General features: G+C 43.6%; 1 long non-coding RNA gene across 3 annotated transcripts; it reads right to left on the reverse strand.

Moving 5' to 3' along the window:
- Positions 1-10,662: 10,662 nt before the first annotated feature.
- On the reverse strand, positions 10,663-22,886 carry LOC126529956 (uncharacterized). 3 transcript variants are annotated; one of them, XR_008612302.2, is made up of 5 exons: positions 22,457-22,886; positions 21,615-21,705; positions 16,396-16,581; positions 14,418-14,579; positions 10,665-10,769 (listed from the first exon to the last, which is right to left on the reverse strand). It is a non-coding gene; the product is annotated as an uncharacterized lncRNA (long non-coding RNA). The 3 variants fall into 3 exon arrangements; XR_008612303.2 differs by lacking the exon at positions 22,457-22,886 and having other exon boundaries at positions 10,663-10,766; positions 21,615-21,845; XR_008612301.2 differs by lacking the exon at positions 22,457-22,886 and having other exon boundaries at positions 21,615-21,843.
- Between the last annotated feature and the right edge of the window lie 3,808 nt (positions 22,887-26,694).

Below are 26,694 nucleotides of genomic sequence, written 5' to 3' on the forward strand. Positions count from 1 at the left end.
TAGACATAGTAACCTTTGACCACCAGTATTTCGACCACATCTGCAATCTCAGAGGAAGAGTGTTCACCTATGGCAAAATGAACGAATGGCTGCCACTGTCAAAGTGATTCGTGATTACTAGTAGTGTCTAATTTTTAGCATACCCAGGTAATAAAGATAGCATCATCCTTCGAATTATCATTTTACATCCATGACACTATAATCTATGAATGGAACAGAACGCTGAACGGAGCTTATCACTAGTGATGATTAATCATTCGTTACTGTCAGGTAGCAATGGTAGCAGAAAAAAATAGTAATTCCATAACATTTTGATCGATATCAATTACTACGTGCGCGATTGAAGGCTGCCGCTGCCATACCAGTGACAATAGTGTTAAATGCCTAGCACCTCCTAGTTATTAAACTTCAATTGCCATTTAAGTTAATTTTAATTTGATACCCGCGACTTTTTGCTGTAAGGAGTACGAAAACAAAGAACTGAGCTTGTCACAAGTGATCGCTACTCACTCTTCACTATAAGGTAGCAATGGTGGCAGAACAAATGCTGATTGATCGTAAATGATCATAATTGTATAGTTGCTATAAAGAGTTTTCAATTGACATGCACGACACTATGCTGCATAAAAGTACGAGAGCACCTAAGAGAGCTTATCGTTAGTGATAATTATTGGCTCTGTGTTAAAAGTACGAGAGCACCGAACGGAGCTTATCGTAAGTGATCATTAAAGACTCTGTGATGTCAATAAGCAATGTTGACTGACTAAAACTCTCATTTATTGACACTTTCATCTATACCATTCACAGCGCACATGACTGATGGCTGTGATCCTCACACTACACAAAGTGATTCGTCATCACTAGTTACTCCATCTTAGTATCTCCTATATTTATTAAATTAGAGTTATTGAATCTCAGCCTGAATACATTACAGTTGATATCTATGACACTATTCTGCATGAAAGTTGGAGAACATCGCAATGAGCGCATCACTAGTGATCACTAAAAACTCGGCGGTATCAGTTAGCAGTGGTAACACAAGAGTGCTCATGCTGCTACAGCTTCTTTGATACTACTGACGGCACTTACGAGTGAAAGATCCTTCAGTAATAGTAAAATAGGTGATTAATATTCGCCAGTAACTTCAGCACACAAGTTTATAGTAGGCATAGTGAGTCACCCGTTTCATCGCATTTCATTTGATATATATGCCGTTATGTTGTGCAAAACACCGTGAACCCTGAAATGTGCATTGTATTTCAGCTGTGCTCACTAGTGACTCGACCATATCAGTTAGGTGAATTGTGCAATGAAATGTTATTCATGCGTGTTTTAGTGGTATCCATGACAAGGTGTTTGATAAGAGGCTGCAGATATCGCAGTAGAATAGTAAATCGTATTTGCTAGTGATCGAAGCCTCCCGGCGAAGGCCTAGTGAATATCATTGAATCCCTCTTTACTGTTCCGTTTGATAGTCATGACCAAATCGCATGTATATGATTAAGTCAACGTACTCATGCTGACGTTTCCTCTCAATTAATTTGGAAAATTGCCATCTGCTGTGTAACTCTCAGAACGAAGTAGAAATTAAGAAGCTCCAAAAGTTGTCCTTAGTCACGTGGCGAGAAAGCTACTGGTCTTTCACCTCGCCCTTTCATTTGCAAGGTGTTAACTCGCAAGATGCTCGGAAACTTTCAGAAGTCTTGAAATTCAAAGGTTCATTAATTCCGTTATAACTGGATTAAATTCACTGGAGTTTCGATTATTTTGGCTGGCATTTGGATTAAATTGAGTGGCGCTTGGAATAAATTGAGTGGCGCTCGGATTAACATCACAGACACTTGGATTAAATTGACTGGCGCTCGGATTAAATTGACTGGTGCTTCAATTAAATGGAGCGGGAAAACCTGTAGTAGTCCATTGCTCACAAGGAGATAGACTAGGCGCCAATTGATTATCTTTTCAAAAGGTTACACATACAGCTTGTCAAAGTGATTGGTCTTTAAATAATAGGTAAGGAGGGGCCCTTAAATTGTTTGAGTATGGGGAATATTATAGCATCTTTCTAAGAATGTAGTATATACCCAGAATGCCACATGGCATTAAATAGTGAGAGGAGTGTTTTCTGTGTTTCAGGTTGGAGGTACTTGATCATTTCATATATGACAGGGTAACCACCTGGTGTTGGGCTGTTGCAACAAGCGAGAGAAGTTTTAAGCTCAGGTAAACTGAACGGGTGGTTGTAATCTTCATTTTCGGCTCATTTCCGGTTAAGGAGCTGTTGGTCTGAGCGTTTGTTCATCCTCAGAAGTGATTGTGTGTAAGAAGATGCACTGGAGATATATTCAAAATGTTCCCCAGACAGTCTGCCCGGTCTTGCAGGCTATCTCCTTGGGTACTTAACCCATTAAAGACCAGCGTGACCATATGGTCACGGTAGTCTGCACAGTGGATTTCAGTTAATTACGATTAACAAAACGGTCCCAGAATCGCCTTTGACGTGCCGTTTGACAGATTAGAGTTCCCTTTATGGATACTAAGTGGCAGCAGCTGTCAGTCGTTCTGTGGGAGCCCCTCGCAAAGGCGGGAATAAGTGTTACTCTGGGAGTAGCGTTGCCATGCATTGCTGCAAGGGGTAAGCGTGTTTTTTTTTCACTACTTCTTTAAGCAATAGTCAGATATCCTTACCTGCGTATTGTTCTTTGAATATGTGACCTTCGATGAGCATTTGTGAAAGATTAATGTTTGATTTATCCATGAACGAGCGTGTTATCTTGCGCGTTGCCATATGGTCACGCTGGGCCTTTAGGCTACCTAACTTTCTACTTTTTTTTAAACTGCATTCTCATCTCTTGCACGGGTGCTGGCGCATTCTCGCAGTGGTTATTTCTTATTTTATTGTCTGAATAGGTTGATGTTGGAAGAAATAGCGAAGATAGTCGTAGAGGAAGATGACGACGTGTCAGTGATTTATATCGAGCCGCCAGAGGCTAGCACCTATTCGGATGAAGACTCAGCCGATGAAGACTCAGGTGGGCTCATTGACAATCTAAGCACGTGGCAGCTATGAACCGGCGCTTAAACTGTTTTTTCTGACGCACGCCGCATTGGTGCATGCGACTCGGACGGTGACGAACCCGGCGAGCAAGGTTCTTCTGTAGTTGATGCGGCCATTCCTGCAAAATTATCCACTGTTTCTAAGTGGACAAAGGGTGGTCTCCAGATAGGCCTTGGCATATTTCCCGACCCAAACTTTGCTGCTTACAAGGACTTTTCACCTGTTGAGTTGTTCGAACTTTTTGACAAAGCCGTCGTGGAGCTGCAAGTCGAACAAACAAGAACGTATGTGTTATTTTTGAATATACCCGATCCGGAGGTTACCAAAGAAGAATTAGGTTTTCTTGGAGTGCTCGTTTTGTCCGGCTGTAACCGCTTGCCAGGGAAAAAGTGCTATTGGGACAGCGGCACGGATATGCGAAACACGATGGCCTACAATGCTGTGCGAAGAAATCGCTTCGTTCAGATAATGCGATTGCTGCACTGTGCCAAATGCAAGCCTATCACGTAGTGACAAGTTGGCAAAGTTGCGTCCATTGATGGCACTATCGAATGCAAGGTTTCTGGAGCATTTTCAACCTGTGCGTCACCTGATCTATGACGAAAGTATGGTAGAGTATTATGGTCGTGATGGCTGTAAACAGTTTATGCGCGGAAAGCCTATCCGCTTCAGGTATAAAATATGGTGCCTAAATGCCAAGAACAGATACCTTGTAAACTTCAAAGTCTATCAAGGCAAGCAGGGGATCCCGGAACATCTGAAAAATATGAAAAGGACTTCGGAAAAGCAGCGGCGCCACTTCTTCAAACGGTGGAACTCGCAGCAGACACGCACGACTTTCCTTTCTTTTTCTATTTTGATAATTTATTCACAAGCATGCAGCTACTCAGGCATCTCAAGGCACAGGGCTACGAAGGCACTGGCACAGTGAAGAAGAACCGTGTTCCCAAAGAGTGCCCTATCGCTTGACCATAATTCGTCAAGCACCAATCTCGCAGGCAAAAAGATACCGTGCTGAGCGACAATGGGATAATTGTTGTCCGCTGGATGGACAATACTGTAGTAACGATCGTAAGCACCATTCACGGCGTTGAGCCAATGTCATCTGCAGACAGGTACGCTTGTGTTGAGAAGAAGCGAATCAAGGTGGCCCATGCAAACACTGTTGCTCAGCACAAGTTTTATAGGAGGTACGGACCAGACGGATGCAAATGTAGGCGCCTATTGGATTGCAATCCGTGGCAAAAAGTGGTGGTGGCCGATTTTCACTTGACTTTGTTATGCATCCATCAGCAACGCTTGGGCGCTAATTCGTAGCACAGGGTTCAACGTCACGCAGGTGGAATTCCGCAGGCAAATTGCAGAAAGCTATACCTGATGCGATGGGACAATAAGCCTAGAGGACCTGGTCAACGCAGAATCCCAAAGACTGGTGATGTCCTGAATGGTACACGGTATGACCAAGTGGCCCACTTTGTTGCACCAATACCTAATGGCAAGAGGTGGAGGTGTGCATGAGATAATTGCAGCAGCGTGGTGCACACACAATGCCCAAAGTATGACGTCGGCATGTGTATTCCATGATTTAAGCCATATCACACTAAATAAGTGCTCGACTATTCGCTATGTATGTTTTTTTGTGATGTTTCATGGCTTGAAATAAATGTTTTTAACTTCGCGTATTTTGCTGTTGCGTAAGGGCCCAGTGTGACAATATGGTCAGGGGCTATATTTCGAAAACTAATTAGGCAAGAGTAATAATTTCTTGCATGTGAATTATTAGTATATAGGTAAGGTAATATATTAGATTTATTTCAAGATAGCAAGAAAAAAACAAGAAACCGGTCTCTAATGGGTTAATAAGGGCAGGAGCTTCGTTTCCCGGCCTTTTGATTTATTCACCCTATTACACACCTTTGCCTCGACTGCGTAAGAATTTATCCCAGATGTGTACCGCTCCCAGCACTCGCTCTCTCTCTCTCTTTTTGCACGTTGATGTGTTGTCCTGCCTAATGATTTGACCTGTTTGAAATTAATAAGACTTTCAAATGTTGGAGAGTCCGCCTTTTTCATTTTCCTGTGCTGCCCTTTGGCGCACGCGGCACGAAAGATTTTGGAAGGGTGCCGGGGCTTTCGCCGGTTGATTTGTGTACCTGCGCCCCCGTCGAGTGCGCATACTTTTGGCGTTTCGTGGGTCATAAGTCATTATTAATGGCTTCTCCGGGGCAAATGTCGTTCCTGGAAGCCATGAAACACTCAATGAATACTGGGTGACCTGGCCTGAGTGCGCTGTTGTGCAAACAGTGAGGCCTCTAAAGGCATAGTAGCTTCTCTTTTGCCGACACGGATGCATTGGAGTTTGTTGCCGCTGATTTCTGCACTTGCAGCTCGCTTTTTGTATTCTTCCTAAAGATAATTTGAGCATTTCGAATATTAAAAAAAGTCTTCGAGTGCAGCCTTTGGCGCGGATGTAAACAAGCGGTGCACTTGTTTACATCGACATCTACAGACACAGATCGTTGTTAGAGTCAAATATTGTGAACAAGGTGCATCGCAGATATGAAATAATGTCAAAACGTAGCAAAAAATAGATATCTGCGCATGTGTGCCACGCTGTTCCACCTTAAGACCAGTCAAGATGAACGGCTGAACGACAGAAACAACCGCAACTGTGATCCAGATGGCATATTACGGGCTCTTCAGTTACTGCTGATTGTCGCTTTTCTTTCACTCCATCACACTTACAGTTTGCAAATACCATAAACCATTATTAGAGAAAACTGTGCTCGCATAAATTAAGTGCTCATTTTCAGTCCGTTTTAGAACTTTCGCGAAAACGCGGTTACGATCATTGACACCATTACATAACTGAGCGAGAAGGTTGTTTAGACTGACTGCTGTATACCTTTGTCTCTTGTTTCTTGTTCGACGGCGACGTAAACCCGATATATATGGAAGTGAAAAATATATCGGCATAGCGTAAATACCCACCCATATACTTTGCCAATGCGACCGGCAGCCGAGTACGGTGACCTACAGATGTTGGCACAGCTCTGTGTCGCCGCTTCCCGCTTATTGTGTCCGTGCCGTGCGAAGTGAAGTGCATTTGATTTCTAATCGCTAAGGACAGAACTGAACTATATAAGCAGTTTCCTGCGTCCTAACTACTTACGTTTCAGTTCAAGTCCGCCGGTAGCGTGTGCACGAATAGTACGAAGCGCTGGCCACTTTTTTTTTTAAAGTGGAGTTGCAGTCTTACGCTACGCACCTTTTCGGCACCGTAACAACAACGAGCTTACCAGTGGAGTTTTACTTCGATACATGACACGAGTCTCTGCAGCAGCGGGCGTCCAAGCACTTTTTTTTTTCTTTTTCGGGAGACTTTCCAGCGCACGGTGACACGTGCGACCCTTCCAAAACGTTTCCCGACTAATGCGCTAGGGCACGGCGCATGTGCCGTCGCGCCATGAGAAAGGCGGATTGCGAAGCAATCTCCAAGCTTTGTTTGCATTTTTGCGTGCTTTCCGACATTCGGCATTCCACCATGAGATGCGACGGTTCTTGCAAGTCTGTTTAATACATTTTGTTGCAACGTCAATAGTAAAACTTGTTAGGTATGCCACCGCATGGTCTACGTTAAAACCCTAAATATCGTACCCGCCTAAATGAGTTCTCGAAGCAGTTCCCAGGGTTGCTATGCAGGATGCGCCGAGTTTGGCGAAACTCGGAATATTACGGAGCTCTGGCGACACCCTAAGATGAAAGCACAAATGGTACCGAGACATAGTTTATCTTTCGACAAGCTCCCAGCTTCATTGGTTTACCTAGATTCACTCTGGGTGGCTATAATTTCTTGGGCGTTGCCTTCTGGGTGGTCGACAAACTGGGGCTCTGTGATGTGTGGTGCGCAACATGGTGCGGTGATCGGGACGGTCTAGAGCAGACGACAAGGAGTGCGCGCGCCGAAGCGGATTCCGTGCTGGAACAAGGAAAACGACGACGCCGAAGAGCGTCCAGCACGTGATCGCGCGGCGCAAGAAAAACAACTAAAAGAAGCAAAGCAAACCAATTAGGAAAGACCATGGGGCGTCAGGCAGCCAATCGGAGAATGCCTAATCGGCCAGAGAGAAGAAAAAATGGCTGTGGCTTAGCTAAGGTTAAGCTCAGGATGCGAAGCATACTAGCCTTTATTTTAGTTGTTGAACCACTGTTTAGCCTGGTGAACTGCTGTTGCTTGGCTATATTTGGTTCGGCTAGACGAAGAAACAACTCATGCATTACTCTGCTTCGCCTTCAAGAGTGGAACGCGACAGCGTTCCCGTCGACCCGCCAAGGGGTGTAAGACAATGGGCTACGGCGCAGCGACTACGCGCCCCGCATTGGACGCGGTGAGCGTCGAGCAACGCAGCCTTCGGCGCGGCAACGAAATGTGCGCCTGAGCAAGCGACGCACGCCTGAGCCTTAGAAACAGCTCGTTTGTAAGGCAACACCGCATTCACTAGAGGCGCTTTTGTACCGCTTTGAAGCATCGTACTCGTGGCTCAGTGATAGCGTCTCCGTCTCACACTCCGGAGACCCTGGTTCGATTCGCACCCAGCCCATCTTGCAAGAGTTGAGCCAAAGCCACCTAGAAACAAGCGCAGCTGCTTATATATACCGCCGTGACGCCGCGAGCGACGGCGTGAGTTGGAGCCCCGTTTCTCCTCTGTCGTGACGTCACGGTGTCACGTGGTCAGCCTTGAAGGCGACGCCGCGAGCGACGGCGCGAGTTGGGGCCCCGTTTCTCCTCTGTCGTGACGTCACGGTGTCACGTGGTATGGCATGGGGTCAAAGGTCATTGAAGGCGACATCGCCGCGCCTGAGGAGCTGCGTTGAGCTCTAGTAATATGCTTCGCATAAAAGCGTGGTGCGCTGGCAGAAGGGGGAGACGCAGGGGAGAGGTCACAGAGGTCGCAGGGGAGAGACTGCAGGAGGAGGTCAACCACCGGAGCGGGCGGTGAAGACGGGCCGTCGGGTTCCAGACCCGAGCCACCAGGACTTCACCCGACCGGGGCCTCCTGCCAACCTGTTACTGTGCGTCGCCCGTCTACCCGAGCGTGCCGCCAGCTCCTCAAGGCCGGTGAGCTTCTGTGCTCGTGGGTACGACGAGAACAGTCGGGCTACGGGCCCGAGTTCTACGCCAGCTGCCCGGCCAAAACGCTGCCCGAGGCCGCCGTTCGAGCTTCTGTGCCCGTGGGCAGGACAAGAGCAGTCGGGCTACGGGCCCGAGCTCTACATCCAGCTGCCCGGCCAGAACGCCGCCGCCGTCTACTCGTGCCACCAAACCGCCTGCTTTACTTCTCCGAGACAGAGCTGGCCAGCTCCGGTCGCCCAGTCGACCAACTTGCACCACGACCTTTGGTGAGACCGGCGCCACTCCTTTCACCAGCTTGTCGCCGCGTCGCAGCTTCGAGACTGTTATGTGTCCCTGCCGTCGTGGCAAGCCCGAACTCGCGCACTAGGTAGCTCCATACTAGCCCCAAGTGTGTTTCTTTCTGCGATGATGTCTATTTGAGTGTTTCTTTTATGTGTTCTATCTTCTTCTATTTCTTTTAAGCCTTTTCTGGTTCCATTATGTTTGTGTGTGGTCGAAAAGAACGGCTTTGTCCTCAGTTGGGTTCTCGGAGGCTCCGCCTAAGAGAACCGTTAAAACATTTGAGTGCACGAACCTTTGCCCCCATATTAGGGTCATCACAGGCTCACGTGATCATACCGTCGGTGCATGGTCGCGCCTTCTTTCACTTGTTTGTCGTTCCACCGGGTGCATTACATGCACAAGCAAGTTATAAAAAAATGCGTTTAGTACAATATTACTAGTTACTTTAACGTGGTTTAGAAGCATTTTAAAGCTTACAAGATGCACACTGAATGTGTATTAGATTAATTTGTAATTTAGTACGCTTCGCATCATACCACGAGGGAACGCTGTGGTGGCCTCATCACATCTATTCGCCGGGCGAGCGTGGCGGCTAAACATCGTAGAGGCCCAGTGTAAACAAACTCGTACAACAAGCTTTCAGTGCGCGACGTAGTGATCAGGCTCGACGATGACCACGATTTCTCGGATAGTTCTGTTCCACCGTGACCAATTCTCCCGTGCACCCCGTAAGACTGCCAATAGCTTCGGTGATTTTACAGATCGCAACGCGCACCTACTGTTCAAGGCGCAATGCTGAAGAAACATCTTGTCCGGTGCTGCTTCTGCGAGTGCGCCGAGTTCCTCCACTCTGCGTGACTGCGAGCGTCGCGAATATTACATAGTCGGTGCAAAAGGCTACGATGAGACAAGGAGGTGGTGCCGGCGCTGGATCTCGCTACCAACACAGTGAAGGAGACATCGACAAACTGCAGATAATAGTTAGTTAGTTAAATGGGGGTTTAATGGCGCAAAAGCGGCTAAGGCTATGCTGCGCCAAACACGAGGTGTTCTAAAATACAGTTTATAAAGTGAAAGACTATGTTAATAATCTATATTTTATGTAAAAATCCAGTGTCGTCTAGAAATTTACGGACGTCACATAATGGGACTAGCGGATCATCACCTAAAATTAGAGCAGGGTGTAACGATGTGTAGTTTATATAACTTGTGCAAAAGTATTCGTCTGTGTGTTTCAATCTGCGTGCATGTGAGTAATATGTGTATAACTGTTAGTGGCTGTTGACATTTCTCGCATGTTGGTGTGTCTTCTTTCCTAAGTAAGTAATTGTGTGTGAGGTGTGTGTGCCCAATGCGTAGTCGGCATAAAACTACTTCGATGAACCGCTCCTGATGATAGCATGACTTCCACTCCCCAACTATGGGTTTCGTGCACTGTAAAAAGAATTTGCCTTACTTTACAGAAAATTGGCTGGTAATTTGTGACCGAACACTCTTCCGTAAATTAAGAACGGTCATTTCCGTAGAACGGACAACTGTAAAAGAGAGTCCGTAATACAAGATACGAGTGCTTCTGTATCTAGAAAACGGAAGACTCTGTATTCTGAATCTGTACTATAACCGTTAAAGTACGGTGCTTCTCGTATTCAGAAAACGGAACACACTGTATGCTGAATTTGTACTATAACCGTTAAAATACAGGTGCTTGCCGTATTCAGAAAACGAGACTCCGTATGCTAAATCTGTACTATATCCGTTAAAAAGTACAGGCGCTTCCCGTATTTCATCTTGCAGAGCATATCCATTGTTCGAAGAATGTGCCATCGGGGACAAAATTGCCCAGGACGTGCGAGAGTCGACCGAATTTTATGGTGCACTATTTGCTGGGATCAGCCGTGCTACCATCTGCGTTCGGAATGTGCATACGTGACCCACTGTTTTCAGCGGTCTTGAACAGAAATGCAATTTGGTCAACGCTCGCACTTCCAGGGTACTTTTGTCCACGATAGTACATCGCCTTCAATGCAAATGTCATGAAGGCAGCTCATAGACAAAGCAGCAGGTCACCATTGAGAAAATTGTCTTGCCAACACACTGACATGGCTGCAGAGATAAAACACTTTGCACTTTGTGATATGAATGCACTGCATAGCATATATACACAAAGGTGGAACATTTCAGTCCTCAAGTTCCTAGATCACAGAAGCAACTTTATTTTCTTCAATCACTCGTCTTGCACTTCTTCCTGGTGAAAGTTGTTCTTGACCCAAAATGCTTGCAAGGATAAACTTGCTGCTGTTAGGAGAAACAAATAGTATTCGTGAATATCCATCCTAAAGAAAGCGGCAAAAAAGTATAATCACAGAACACGACAAAGCAGTAACTTCTGTGTTAGAAAAACATGTAAGTAGACCAACATTGTTGGAACAAGGGATGTTGCTATAGCCAACATTTCGACATAGGTGCTTGTCATTAGGGTAGCAAATGTTTTCCTTGGCTGTGTTGTTTTGGATTGTGCATAGCTCACTGGCCCCTAGCCTCATTGGGGGAGAAGAAACTGGTGCATATAATAGGTCAAGAGAAGCCAAAGTGTTAAAATAAAGGAAGGAAGGGTGTGCTTAGCAGTGGTGATTGTGATTGAGCGGGTATGAGCACTACTGTCAGTTCTTGCAAAGAGTAGGGGTGACCAAAACAGAAAATGATGTCCACATGTAAGCAGTCATTAATCCAGTAGACCTAATCTTCCGAGAAGACAAAATAGGTATCAACATAAAGAGTTTGCACTTTTGGAAAAGGAAAACGAAGAATTAAGGAAAATAAATTTTGTATCAAGATGCATCTGGTTAAGATCACTGTAAATGGTAAATGAAGGTACATTACGAATATATATTTTGTTAAAAGCCGATGAAGAAAAGATATATTAACGAAATATTAAAAAATAGGGACATTAAAATTAAACTGGGTATGACCATAAAACAGTAAAGAACAGCCTGTGAAAAAAAATGGGATGGACAATATGATAACCAGGTGCAAGATTGCAAAACGTCGAGCGCTGTTTATATTCATGCTGCTATTGACGGCTTCAAGTTTCTGTCTTCCTGTGGAACCTTTGTCTTACTTGAACAAGGAAATGGGTCATTTTTTAAACAAGTCAGTTCATATGCAGTTCAAAGCTTCAGCATTATTATATTGAAAGAAAATATTATGGTCAGTTCTCCTGGGTGTGCTTTCATTCACCAGTTATTTCCACCGGTGTAAGCTCAAAATTTAATGGTCTAAATGGACCTTAGCTCCTCGCAAACCATTAGCTGGTCTTTTTTTCAACACAGATGCCTGCACATTATATGTGTTGGAAGGACTGCTAGCCAACTACATTAAACTTGTTGTCACAACCAAAGTGAAACTTGGTAATAGTGATTGAAAAAAAAGACCAGCATTCCACAATATTGATTCAAGTCGTCTGGAAAAGTTGCTTAAGTTAATGTACACCCCCCACCCCACCAGACACAATTATACACCACACTGACTCTCATGGTGTCAACCATGCTATTATAGCACTAGGCATCAAGTAGGAGAATTAGAAGATAAGAGGGCACAATGCTTTTTGTTAGAACATCAAATGTGCTTTACATAAATGCTACATTCCAATTAACAAAGGAGCAGCCGATAGTGACCAACGCATACGAAAGCTAACGACATTCTGTGCAGCAGAATGTTGACGATGAGGTGTTATGCGCACAAGTGCACTCATTAAAACAAAATGACATCCTGCAGACAAACCTTGTGCCAACATTACAGTTTGAAAAACACCACAGTAGAAAGCAAAGAGTGCTAAATTTGTTGAAAATTACTAAAAATTGTTCAATTATTCATTATCCTTACTGTTCGTTAAAGATTCACAGATTGTTCCCAACGGGTGCTGTAAACTGCTTTTATAGTGGTAGCAACAATGATCTGTGGCACAGACAAGAATAAATGCTCATGAAGTTTATGCAAGAGTATACCCTACAAATTACACCCCATTTCACATTCCAATGTGGTAGAAGAGGAAGACGAAAAAAACTACTTTCTCGCGGAGGATGCATACCCCAGAACAGAAGAAACAAGTGTACCCTAACCATTGCTGCTGCCGATGCCTGTGCACTAGCAGTTACACATAATATGGCAGTGACAATTGTTTTTCCACAAGCACTGCAAGCTGCTGCCAGTTTACCAGTACAGAGCTGTAATAAATTTAGGGCAAGTTTAAGCTCTCTAATGGATTCATCTCATATGACACAATTGGAATGCAATATTCTGCAAATAAGTGAAAAGCGATGTGCCATCCCATACAATGAAACACCTTTGAAGAATCTGAATCACCACCTGCACTCTTAGGCAGTTACACCCTTTGGAGTGCCCCTTCTGCCACACAACAATAATCATTATCTGCCTTGATGTGTTTCCTTTCTTTAAAACGCCACGCCCGCTACTTTCCTTTCGGGAATGCTATCATGCTGATAACGCGCATGCCGTTCATTACTGGAAAGTACAGGGCTCGCAGCGTTAAAGAAAGGAAACGCAACAAGGCAGATGACGATTATCATTGTGTGGCAGAAGGGGCACTCCAAAGGGTGTAACTTTGCCTAAGAGTGTGGGCAGTGATGAGGTAAAAGAGTGTGTTCTGTGTAAAGTAGTGCACCTGTATAACCTAAAGATGTGGAGAATGCATTTAGTATCAGCTGTGAAGGTTTCTAATTTTAATTGCACACAGTAAAAACCTCCATGCAGTTTTGCAAAATGCAAACCCCCTACCTTTTTGTTGTTCAAGGGCAATGACACGTAGGGCCATAACATGTACATTATGAGTTTTGTTCCCAAACAATCAAAGTGAATAGCACCACCTTAAGTGTTATGTGCCTTCTGTCTCACATTTTCTGTCACTAGATTGTTAGTGTCAAATGCTGCGATCGGCAGAAAAACGGATTTCTGGAGCAATATAAAGTATTAAGTACCGTGATCTCAGTTCTTTCACTGCTGTTTAAGCATTATCGGGTCTTAAAGTAAAAAAACGAGGAATAAATACACGCATATTTTACGTCACAGCCCTCATGAGGCATTTAGTAGTCTGGATTATAAAGGATTCCAGATTTACAACGCAGGACAGATTTTATTCCACTGAAAGAATGGCATCATGCCAATGATTCTGCATTTGGTGCTATATTTATTTGTATTTAGTTCCGTTGAAATGTGTGTCTACTGTCAGCGATATTGCTTGACATGTTTTAGATTGACTGTTTTCTAAATTTAGGCAAATTCGTATTCGCAAATAACCTTGTATGACACCAAGAACTTGCTTAGCAGGAGTATTTCTAACATTTGCAAGATATGAGGCTCTTGAATGCATATCTAAGCCTGGGGTGCACGCCGCCCCCTAATCTCATCAGGAAGTTTCTGGAACTGATCTACAAGGTATGTTATGATGAATGTAAAGTTGCTTGAACGGGAGAAATAGGGAATTTAAACAGGTGAATTATGCAGCATAAGAATGATGTCAGCAAGAAGCAAGCATCAAGAAGCACTGTCACTCAATGCGCATAGACTATCAAACGCAAGAATTATTTGGGATGATTTAAAATTCTGGCATTGGAATGAAATGTCTTTTAATCTATATATAAACTGATTATTCACTCTACTACCACTACCTTTACCAGAAACATTCATAATCATTATCCTATCTATGCCACATCATCCTAGCTAATATTAAAGCCTTCATAAGCTGCTTTTTTTACTGCTAATTCTCTGTGGGAAAGAGGTCTCCGTATGAAGACCATATCGTATACTTATTACCCGTTTTTTGATAAATGATAAGGGAAAAACTTCACACCAAAAATGCGTTGAGCTTGAGCAAGTTCTACGTTTGAAGCTGTTGATTCTTTTTTCCCTTTGCCATCATTGACCCACCTGGTTAGCTAAGTAGACAGAAAAGCTGCAGGAGAAAGGTAGGGGTGCCAAATTAGACTTGTGCCCCAGGGGGCCTTTTCACAGTCACTGGAGGAACTGCCTGTGGCCTCGGCATCTTCCTTGAGGGCCATGGCCATGTCTAAGAAACCTTGTCTCCACAGGCTGCATAAAGAAGGATAATTTTCTGAGCCAAGTCTTTTTCTTAAAAGAACCCATTTAAGGTGTATTCGTGGCTTTGCACCACAAAACTGACACATGACTGGCCACTCAAGACACTTTATGTGTATTCGCATGCTTATTGCTTGGAAAAACATTTTTATGTAGCACACAATGAGTAACAGTAACATAAAAGTGTATCGGGAGGCTTTCATATTGCTCTACAACTTTTCATTGACACTTTTCATTTAAATATTTGAGATATTTATTAACTAATTAAGAAATATGTAATTACGCAGAATGCAAAAAATAATCTGAGTATCTCCAAGCGATGGCAAACAACATTACCTTCATTCTGTCTAGTTACATTGCATTTACATATTTCTAAATCTTGGTGCACGATAGTTAAGACACCCTGTAGATCAAAAAACAATATTACAATTTTCATAATCATCTCTTGCGTGTTATTGGTGGCTATGGATGCTTCAAGTTATTCTTTCAGTAGGGTACAAGCAGTTTTGAAGTGAAATTGTTTTGCATCGAGGGCGGTAATCTAGAAAATCAAGCAAAAGGTCAAGTTGTGTTCACTATTCAGATGTTTAACTAAGAAGCTGCAGTAAAAGGAAACAGGACACAACACCTAATAAACAATGCAAAATTTGAAAATTTAAACTGAACAAGAAACCAGTTTTTGAAAACACAGAAAAAGGCCAGCAGCTTACGTCGAATACACCCTTGCTATGTACTCCAAGTGAAGTTGTTACCGCAATGCTTGGGCACCATATGAACGTAACAATCAACAACTTTGAGCAGAATATTAACACCACTAAATGAACTGGGCTTTGAAGATTCTTGATCTGAAATCCTCAACGACTTGTTCTGGCGTTTAATCTGTCGAGCTCAATCTGTATTCTCAAAAGCTGGCTCTCGGCCATAATTTCTCTAAACTCAACATCAGCTTAAATCTCAAGATAGTGTTGACCTGTAAATAAAGTGGACAATGCATGGCAAACATCATGAACACTCTTACATGTTAACCAGAGGATACACTCATGCAGCCATGAAATTGTGATGCAGACACGATATATTGAACCTGGTTTTGTGAAGTGTTTCATGCTTCCAAGGCTTCTTCTCCAGTTGTGAAAGCTGTCTCCACTAGCTAAATAAGCGATGAGAATAAAAAAAGAACTTCAACATGCTCACAATACGTTGGCCATTTGCAAGTAAACAGCGGCCATTTTGGGCACCCAGGTTGCCTGGTGCAAATCTACTATGCCACAGTACTTGCGTTACCCGGTACCAGCCACTTTAAAATGCAATGTGTTCAGAGCCCTTTCCCTCTGTTTTTTTGCTTTGGAAACAGTTTACCATGTGTTCAGTAGGTGTCGAGAAAGGGGACAGAAAACACTGTGCACCTGTGATTTCTAATGTGTTGCTGGATGCAGCACACCGCACCGGATGCAGGTGAAGCCAGTGGAAATGCGGTGTCATGCAGGCGCTTGTCCTGGAAGCAGGGCATATGGTGGACTAACTAGTGCGTGCGATCAGATAATATTGCTGCCAAAAAACTTTTCTTTGTGGTTTTTCACATTTTAGGAGGTCTCTACATGTTTGGTAAGCGCTTTTATGACAATCTGAACCCGTATACGATAGTGTTCTCTTACATCAAGTTTTTTCTCATTTACCAGTGTTTCCATTGCACGCCACTTATGTTAGCTACACTGTAGACACTGCAATGGAAAAATTCTGGACACCTCGAAACACTGCTTGGGTAGTTTGCGGCACATCAGGCAGGCATGTTAGGGGAAGAAATGCCACACACCCGTGCAAACGAAGTGCTGCCGCAAAGTTGTGAAGCACCAACTTCCGGGACAAGGTTGGCTTCAGTCGAGGGTGCTCGATGTGCTGTCCATCCCCTGTAGTAGAGATCAGTGGTGTGGACCCTTTTATACTGGCTGTCTTTTCTGGTCGGAACCTTGGCAACAGCTTCCACCATACTTTTTTGAACCTGCAACATGTGCAGAGAAAGTCACATCACTGTGCGTTGATTGTATGGCTTTATTGTTCTACACATTCTATCAAATCATTAAAAAATACAGCTCGCACATTTTTACTACTGTATATAGACAGTCTAGTTGCTAGACACGCGAAACATTACCATCCCTCTGACAGAATGCAACAATAGAAGCGTACTGTAAAGCTACACTAAAATTTAAATTGATGTGACACCGTATGAGCATACAGGGGCACGATCGGAGATATTCTGTTCGATACGCGTTCTGTTCAGTTGCTGCAACGTCACAAAGTTGCAGTATGCAAAATTTGTGACAGCGGGGCGGAGAGAGCAGCCAATCAGGAAGCGGTGACCTCCCCGGAAGTTTACTTCCGTCGTTTGTCGTCTGCTTGCAAACGGTATACTACAAAACCAAATGTTTCTCGTCTTCCAAATGAATTAAATCTTTATCTAAAAAAATGTATTTTTTCTTCTCAAGCCCAAACACGTTTTCAAATAGTAGTACGTGTGACTACTGCAATTTATAACTATTAGGTTCTTTGCGTCGTCCCTAGGTGGTGTCGCGCACAGCGAGAAGAAAAAAGAAAAAGAAAACGATGGGAGGAGTGGCGCACTTTTCAAGGGGCAGCGACAACATTCCAGTGGCTCGCTGGCACCAATGATGTTGTCGATTTATCTGTACAACCAACGAATTATTTGTTTCGAGAAACAAAAACGACGCCGGAATTCACTTTCTGCCATTTCTTCAAACGCGTTTCGCACCGCCACCCGCTCTCCTCCTTCCACTAGAAACGCCAGCGCAACAACCTAAGTTCCCAACGGAAGCGCCATTTTCTCGAATTAAACTATGGATTGGATTCAAACGTGCTATTCCGCAGCCGAAAAGGCCGCCTGTTGGATCCAATCCAATCCACCAGACGCGCCATGCGAAGCCGTATGATCGCTCCAAACTTCTCAACTCCCGTCGCGTTCGGATGAAATGCTCGGTGGGCGGATGATTGACAGGAGCGTGTCGTCATTTTGACGTCACCAAAACGGGGCGGTGCCCCGCGGCTGGCGACATCGGCGCGGAGTAGGCCAATCGCGCGCGCCGGTAACCGAACGAACGCGCCGAACAACCATCTCCGATCGCACCCCAGTATGCTTACTGTATGCTCTAGCCCTGTGTCAAGTAAAAGTTAATCGTCAATCATTTATGGTGTATTTCTACTTATTCTGGGTCATCAAACTGTACAATCAATGTTCCAAGTTTAGACATTGTTGGCTTTTGATTGCTTATGTGATCCGTTTCCTACTTACACATGCAGTAATCCCACTGTAACAAGGAAAATAGTTAGAAAAAGAAATGCCATGATAATCTTCCACATTTGCTGAGGGCAGGAACAATGGCCAATAGCATGTGGTTGAAGCTACATAAATACTCAGTTTTCACACAGCTTAATTGTTCAGCAAGTAATAAAGAGGTACGTTGTGCGCCTCTGCATAACCAATAAAATCTGACTACTTGACACTGTACTAAGGCTGCTGCTTGATAGTGTTCGGCAGTTCGGCTTTGGTTTTCTGATATACAGAACTGTTTAGGTACCAGTAGTTTACTTTGCGATGAAATGGAACTTGGAGCACTGGTCATTTGCGCATAAATAATGCGACAGCAAATATAACATAGGGATAGGAATATGGGTCTCTTAGAAAAAGTACATACACATTATGAATATAACGTGATGTGATGGCACAATGAAACAGAAAGGAACGCATAGAAGTGGACGGCACTTCCATGCCACCAAGGTTATTGGACAGACAGTACTTCAGAAGTGCCCGCAACACAGTCAAAGAAGGCAAATCAGCATTTCTTTGCGTTCAACACAATGCATTGGCGGGCTAGTTGGTGCGAATCTATAAATACTTTGTTTAGCGCAAAACAATGGACACAAGAAAGACGACCAGCACAAGGCGCTACTCTCAACTGACATCACTTTATTGCGTCACTCCTTTATAGATAGTAGAATCTAGAAGAACATGTGCAGTGAGCATCATGTGCAGGGACCACCAACAACCGATCACAAGAGCGCACTCATGCGACGGGATCCAAAAAACCATATTGAGCACTGCACAAGGTTAAAGAAGGCACACTAATGCACTGTGACCCCAATGACTGTATGAAGAAAGCTTCCGATAACTCTCGGGCGGTGGTATCACAGCACTTTTTCAAAATCATAGTATCACGAAACATGGCTTTGCACTTCCATATTTTACAATGTTGAGCCAAATGGGAACCTGTGCCTGTTGGTATGGATCGCTTGTGTTCGCAATGCTTCGTGATACTACGATTTTGAAAAAGAGCCGTGATACCACCGCCAGAGAGTTATCGGAAGCTTTCTTCATACAGTCATTGGGGTCACAGTGCATTAGTGTGCTTTCTTTAACCTTGTACAGTGCTCAATATGGTTTTTTTTTGGATTCTGTCGTATGAGTGTGCTCTTGTGATCAGATGTTGGTGGTTCCTGCACAGCGCATGTTCTTCTAGATTCTGCTGTCTACAAAGGAGGGACGCAATAAAGTGATGTCAGTTGAGAGTAGCGCCCTGTTCTGTCGTCTTTCTTGTGTCCATTGTTTTGCGCTAAAAAAGCAAATATGTATTCCTTGTGTGTGTTTGAAGACAGCTCCACACGCAGTCGCAATTCCAATATTGCTGCCCAGTGGTTTAGCTCGCCGCAGCTTGAAGTGCCACAAAATATAAGGAGAGAAACCTGCATTATAGTTTTGTTGCAAACAAGAATATAACGTGAAGTGCATTCTGAGGCCAGAAACTATAGAAAAAAATTTCATGATGCACCACTGTGCAGGGTTTTATAGCAAAGTCAAATACATTTAGTGTAAATATCACACTATGATGGTACACAATGGTGGTAATCTGTAATAATATAAAAGGTGCCTTAATGTTACAACAAAAGTTGACATTACTTAATAATAGCCCTGTAAAATTTAGCATGCAGGGGCACCACTTGGTTAAACAATAGTGATGTAATGTCTATGTACACAAGTATTGCCCATGCATTTCTGCCATTGTCCAAATGGCATAAATGAATGGGTAATACTTGTATACATAGATATTACATCTCTATTGTTTAACGAAGTGGGTAAACTATGTCTGCCTCATACAAGATTAGAATTAAACCATAAATTATATATAGTCACCCTAACAGTAACACCTCATTTGAACTTCGCAGTAAGTAGACGTCACCTATTCAAAGTTTATATGTTGAATGTAACGAACCCTCATTACAGCAGCGCAGAGCATTCCTCACATTTCCTTACGTACTCAGAATTCAGTCATCACCGCAACACATATGCTACAACATCGTCACACAGTGCAACTCACGCTTACACTACAAAAATAAACCAAACATGTTTAGGCCACTTGTACTGCAGTATGAGCAATAGTGTCGAGATTATGAAATTCCCCACGAAGTCCTCGAGGTTGCCAAGAAACCAGAACGGTTGGCCCCGTGGTACGATTTCGCGCAGTTGTGCGACTGGACATTAACACATTTAAGGAAAAGAGACACTCCTCACGACCACATTATACAAGAATTCCGTGCTCTTCAGGACCAATATCAAAATCACATGCAATTCTACACTGATGGGTCCAAAACAAAACAACACGTGGGTGTAGGGGCCGTTACAGAAAATTGGGAAAGAAGTATTCGTCTACCAAAACATGCCTCTGCTTTCACTGCTGAAGTTTACGCTGTATGGGTTGTAGTGACAAAGATTATCACTGGCAAGCACAAAAACACAGTCATTTACACTGATTCCTTAAGTACACTGAAGGCTCTAAACCTAAAATCTGAGTGTGAACCCCTGTTAGGGGACATACTAAACATGGTCGCACTTAACAAATATGGGAGATCAATCCACTTCTGCTGGGTACCAAGTCATGTTGGGATACCGGGTAACGAAGCAGTCGATAGATATGCATCGATGGCAGCGAACAAAGAGATAACAAACACAACACTTCTATACAAAGATAGCATCCGCGCGATTAGAAAAGCCTTAACGGCGCAATGGCAACGCGAATGGGACGATTGTGCTGACAACAAACTACATCTCACGAAACCCATAGTTGGCGAGTGGAAGTCATGCTACCATCAGGAGCGGTTCATCAATGTAGTTTTATGCCGACTACGCTTTGGGCGCACACACCTCACACACAATTACTTACGAAAGAAGACACACCAACATGCGAGAAATGTCAACAGCCACAAACAGTTATGCACATATTACTCACATGTACGCAGACTGAAACACACAGACGAACACTTTTGCACAAATTATATCAACTACACATACCTTTACACCCTGCTCTAATTTTAGTGATGATCCGCTAGTCCCATTAGGTGACGTTCGTAAATTTCTAGACGACACTGGATTTTTACATAAAATATAGATTATTAACAAAGCCTTTTCCTTCATTAACTGGATTTTAAAACACCTCATGTTTGGCGCAGCATAGCCTTAGCCGCTTTTGCGCCATTAAACCCCATTTAACTAACTAATTAAGTAGACGCCTGTTGATGCCAGCCTCCCCCAATGCTAAACTGTGCTGCATGCTTTACAGAGAAATTATAGTGGTATCACTAAACTCTGAAGCTATTCAGGACTGCAGCATTGTAGAAGACATCTACAAATGTCCCATTCCATGTGTAACAGCCTGAATTGCTTGCACATCTTACCAAGTGCAAATTAAAGTTACTTCTCCTTGTTTAGCATTTTTGCCTGCTAGACCACAATCCAATGTCATCAATATATTAACATATTACCTCAAAGAACCTAATTTGGCTTATAGATTAACACCTTCGCATACTGCCACAGCTACACTCTGTCATATTCGTTGCAATCGTAAAGGAGTGCTCGTCCACCAGCACTCCAATGTCACTAACAGTGATCACCTACACAGCTTGATTCAGGTGGCAGGTGGCAGTCATGATTCAGGTGGCAAATAGCTAAGAGAAAAAAAATCCACTCACTTTGAGAGCTACAATACTGCGATAACTTGAGAGAGATGGACCCATTGCAGGCAGCAGGCCTCTTCTCAGCTCCAGCACAACAGCAACTTGCCTTTCAGTAAAAGAAAAGGATTGATTAGTAATGATAAGTTACCTTGTTTTTGCTGAGTATCAATACAATCTGACTTTCATGCATATCCACTCTCCGCTTTAGTAATACGACTGAATTATTCGTAAAATAAAAGAGTCAATGATGATACCATTCGCTTCTCTTGTATGTGCAATTTTTTTCGCACTGATACCCCGTTTACTGCTTGCTTACTGAAACGAATGCTTTGACTGCCCAGACATCATTCGAAGCAACACGTCTTGCTGCACTGCAATAAGTTGCACCGAGGAAACACAGCAGAGCAGCCAGAGCAAAGAACTTTTTTTTTCTGGTCACAATTAAAGCGTGCACCCAAGCAAGAAAGTAACGATCACAGGTAGTGAGCGACATTTATTGCCTCGAACGTTTATTTCCGTATTTTAACAGAAGTTCTTGTATCGGATACAGTACGCTCTCAAGCCAATACAAGCGTCAATACAAGTGCGCAACTGAACGCAGTTTTATTCTACGCTTTTAACGCCAGTGAGCAAAAGGTTAGAAGTACCTCACGGAAATAGCGATCGAGCCGATCGCGCTACGACTGGAATCGATCTGAAAAGATAGGGTGATCCCTTTCCCCATTCATGCGTCAGTTTTGCCCCAAGACGTTGCATAGTGGTCTTTTGAAACAATATTTCTGTTCGCGACACCGGCTTACCACACATCACTTTAACACCTACGTTATGCAAACCAAATAAGATTAAAATGGGCTTACCTCATGAGCAAGTTACGAGTGCGCGTAGACTGTTGAACTCCCGTTGAGAGCAAGCAGGATATATCCGTGTCCAAGCGTATACGTGCACCCAAACACAGGGCAACTTCTTCGATGCCGCAGCGTGCAGAGTTTTGTACACGAAGTGAAAGACATCCAGCGCAAATATCTCCGCGCGATGACGGCAAATGACGAGCGCACAAGCGTACAAAACACAGCGACAAATTCGGAACTTTGCCAATTCGAACGTGCCGAGACGCAAGCAGCGTAACCATCCATCGTTTCTGTTCTTCGCTCCCGATGCGTCAATCTCTCTTCCTTGGAGTCTTGCTTCACTCTTCAGTACAAATCAAGAGATATTTACGGCAAATTAACAACTTTTACAACACGACACGAAAAATTCCGGCTGACTACACATGTGCAGCTCCGCCTGCCACTCCTAACGGACGCGCAGCGCGCGCTGCCCCCTGGTGCCGCACTCTGTGAGCGCGGAGAACAGAATCGGTTTCGTTTTCGCATTTGTGCTCTAGTTACTGTATCGTATCAGTTCAACGAGCACAAGCTATCTTGGCACGCTGGAACGACACGTGCCTTTCCTTGCCCTCTATTTCCACTACCCCCTTTCCCTCGCTCTGGTATAAAATGCCCAGCGCAATAAACATAACAGTTCACTGTTGTCTTGAAACGCCTGCTGTTGGTTGCTTCGACCGGGACCCGGACGATACAGTTACTGGAACTGCAATATAATTGCTTGACAAATTATTGAATTCTGAAAGAGGAGAACACTTTCTCTCCCACAAGTTAGTGCGTTTTATACAAAGGAAGAGAGAATGCAAGAAGCAGAAAGGCAGGGAGGTCAACCAAAGCGTTCGCTACTGGGGATAGCTAACCCCTGTGCTGCAATTAAGTGCAAAGCAATGCACTGCGATGCGTCCATAATCTCTAGTATAGTGATAATTCGGGCTGGTTGGTGCATGTAATGAACGGGTAAATAATGAGTTGTGTCATAACATTACCCATATATAAAGGACATGGAACTAATGGTGTTGCATTCTAGGTCAAAATGAAATAAAGCTTGAATCGTTACATCTCGGCACTGGGCTTTCTTTCTTTCCGTATTATTTTTTTCTTCTTTTTTACAGTACACACAGTACTAGCACGGTAATAGGTCCTTCATCTTCAGTCACCTTCCAGTAGTTTACACACATGTCGGTGCATGTTCGCGTTCCTTATTCTACCGTACAAGAAAGAGCGCGCTTACCGGTCTTGGTTCAAGATGAAGCGCCAAATGTTTGCGATTACATCTAATCGCAAGAATTAACACATGAACAGTGAACATTATGCGTAATCGATTTGTCTCAATGAATGGGCAGTTATTGTCAGAGACGAGATATTTTGTAAATATTATGGGAATGAGTTAAACCAACTACATTGCAGTTCGGCAATGCCCTTTGACACTTGGGTTAATTGCTTGCCGCATTCGAAAATTTCATCCGACCGTTGTACTTGTATCTAGAGGCCACCAGCCCCCTTCGAGACCATTTGTTGCAAAATGTAAATGCCGATACGGTCATTATACCACTCCCTGCGTTTCGGTACTGACTTAGAGTGCACACAATTTTTGGCGTACACAGAGCAACAATGTCATTCCGAGTGCACCAGCACCTGAATGCTGCAAGCTTGTTTACGTATGCACGTATGTCCACGGCTGTTCGTTCACTTAAACTACAACTATTAACTACAAAGCGCTTTGAGAACACTGCGAGAACACGCATATATTTGCGCATATGATCAGCGAGGCCCATATGCGCGGCAAACTGCGACCGCAATAGAAGATGCGTATATATATTTATACGATCTGTTATTGCAGCTTTTGGTAGAAGGCTAGCTCTCACATTTTGTACGCATCTTCATAATGCGTACAGTTTGCGTGTTCAATAAAATATTGTTGGCTGAAACTTTACGAGTACGAGCGCTCATTCAGACAGCTTAAGTTTTCTCACAATAATACGGATGTTCGCATAACAAAAATACGGAATTCTGTCCGTTTCGTCCAAAACAGTGTATAGCTGTACATATGATTACAGTGAAAATGTCCGTAAAGCTGAAAACGGAGAGCACTTTCCGTATATTAACGGCAGATTTTGCCGTATTTTTGAGAAATGACATAGTTTCCGTATTTTTACCCAGCAGTTCTCCGTATAATGACGGAAATTTTTTACAGTGTGAGATGTAGCTTGTTGTCGGCACAACGGTCCCATTCGCGCTGCCATTTTACCGTTAAGGTTTTTCTAATTGCGCGGATGCTATCTTTATATGGGAGTGTTGTGTTTGTAATGTCTTTGTGTGCTGCCATCAATGCATATCGATCAGCTGCTTCGTTACACGGTATCCCAACATGGCTTGGGACCCAGCAGAAACGAATTGACCTCCCGTATTCGTTAAAAGCCACCATGTTTAAAATGTCTCCAATCAGGGGTTCACACTCAGATTTCAGATGTAGTGCCTTCAGTGTGCTTAAAGAATTTGTGTATATGACTGCATTTGTGTGTTTATCAGCGATAATTTTTTTAACAACAACCCATATAGCGAAAACTTCGGCCGTGAAAACAGAGGCGTGTTGTGGCAATCGAATACTTTTTTCCCAATTTTCCGGTATGACCCCCACACCCACGTGTTCTTTCGTTTTGGAGCCATCAGTGTAATATTGCAGGTTATTTTGATATTTGTCCTGAAGTTCACGGAATTCTTGTGTAATATGTTCGCGTGGGGTGTCTTTCTTCTTTAAATGTGTCAATGTCCAGTCACATAACGGTTCAAAATCGTACCATGGGGGCAAACGCTCTGGATTTCTGGCAACCTCGAGGACTTCGCATGGAATGTCATAATCCTGGACATATTCCTCCTATCGCAGGACAAGCGGTTTGATCATTTTCGGTTTATTTGTATAGTGTAGGCGTGAGTTGCATTGTGTGAGGATGTTGTAGCATATGTGTTGTGGTGATGACTGAATTCTTAGTACGTAGGAAAAAGTCAGTAATGCTCTGCGCTGTTGTAAGGAGGGTTCATTACACTCGACGTATAAACTTTGAATAGGTGAAGTTTTGTAGGCACCACTTGCCAGTCGCAGTCCAAGGTTATGTACTGGATCAAGTCGTTGTATGTAGGACTGTCTGGCTGAGCCGTAAACAACAGAGCCGTAGTCTAAAAGGCTGCGAACAAGAGAGCGGTAAATACGTAAAAGACACGTTCGGTCGGAACCCCAGTGCTTATGAGATAAAACTTTCAGGATATTCAATGCTTTATTTGCCTTAATCTTTAGTGTTTTAATGTGGGATAGGAAGTTTAGTTTTTTGTCAAAGGTTACTCCCAAGAATTTATATTCTTGTTTTACCGGCAGCGCGACATCATTCAATTTTACATCCGGGTCTAAGTACAACCCTCGTTTTTGCGAAAAAAGCACTGTAACAGTTTTCTGAGTAGAGAAGCGGAAGCCATTTTTCTCAGCCCACGCCATTAGTTTATTTTGTGTTATCTGGAGCTGCCTTTCACATGTTCGTAGGTTTGAGGCGCGGCATGCTATTTGCAGATCATCGACATATATGGAGTGCATAACGGAGGTGGGAATAACTTTGTTGACAGAGTTCATTTTTACTATAAAGAGTGTTGTGCTAAGTACGCAACCTTGTGGCACGCCGTTTTTTGGATAAATGTGCGTGAGAGCACAGTGCCTAGACGGATTTGGAATGTTCTGTTGGACATAATATCAGCGAGACAGTTAAGCATTTTGCCATGGATTCCTAAGGCGGCGAGGTCACGAAAGATTCGAAATCTCCACGTGGTGCCGTACGCTTTCTCTAGGTCGAAAAATACTGCCAGGCAGTGCTGTTTCTGTAAAAATGCTTCACGTATTTCGTGTTCAAGTCGGACGAGGTGGTCTGTCGTTGAACACCCTTTTTTATAGCCGCACTGGTGAGAATCGATGGAGTTCCGTGTATCAAGCGTGAAAGTTAATCTCGCATTTACGACACTTTCGTACGATTTCGCCAGACAGCTTGTGAAGGCAATGGGTCGAAAGCTGCTTGGGGATGTGGGGGATTTACCTGTTTTTAAAAAAGGCACAACTATTGCGTTTTTCCAACTTTTTGGCATGCTTCCAGATTCAAATACTTTGTTACAAAATTTAAGGAGAGCGCCTACGGATGCTGGGGAGAGGTGTGCAAGCATGGAATAATGGATCC

This window comes from Dermacentor andersoni, chromosome 5, assembly GCF_023375885.2.
Source record: "Dermacentor andersoni chromosome 5, qqDerAnde1_hic_scaffold, whole genome shotgun sequence".
Classification (NCBI taxonomy): domain Eukaryota; kingdom Metazoa; phylum Arthropoda; class Arachnida; order Ixodida; family Ixodidae; genus Dermacentor; species Dermacentor andersoni.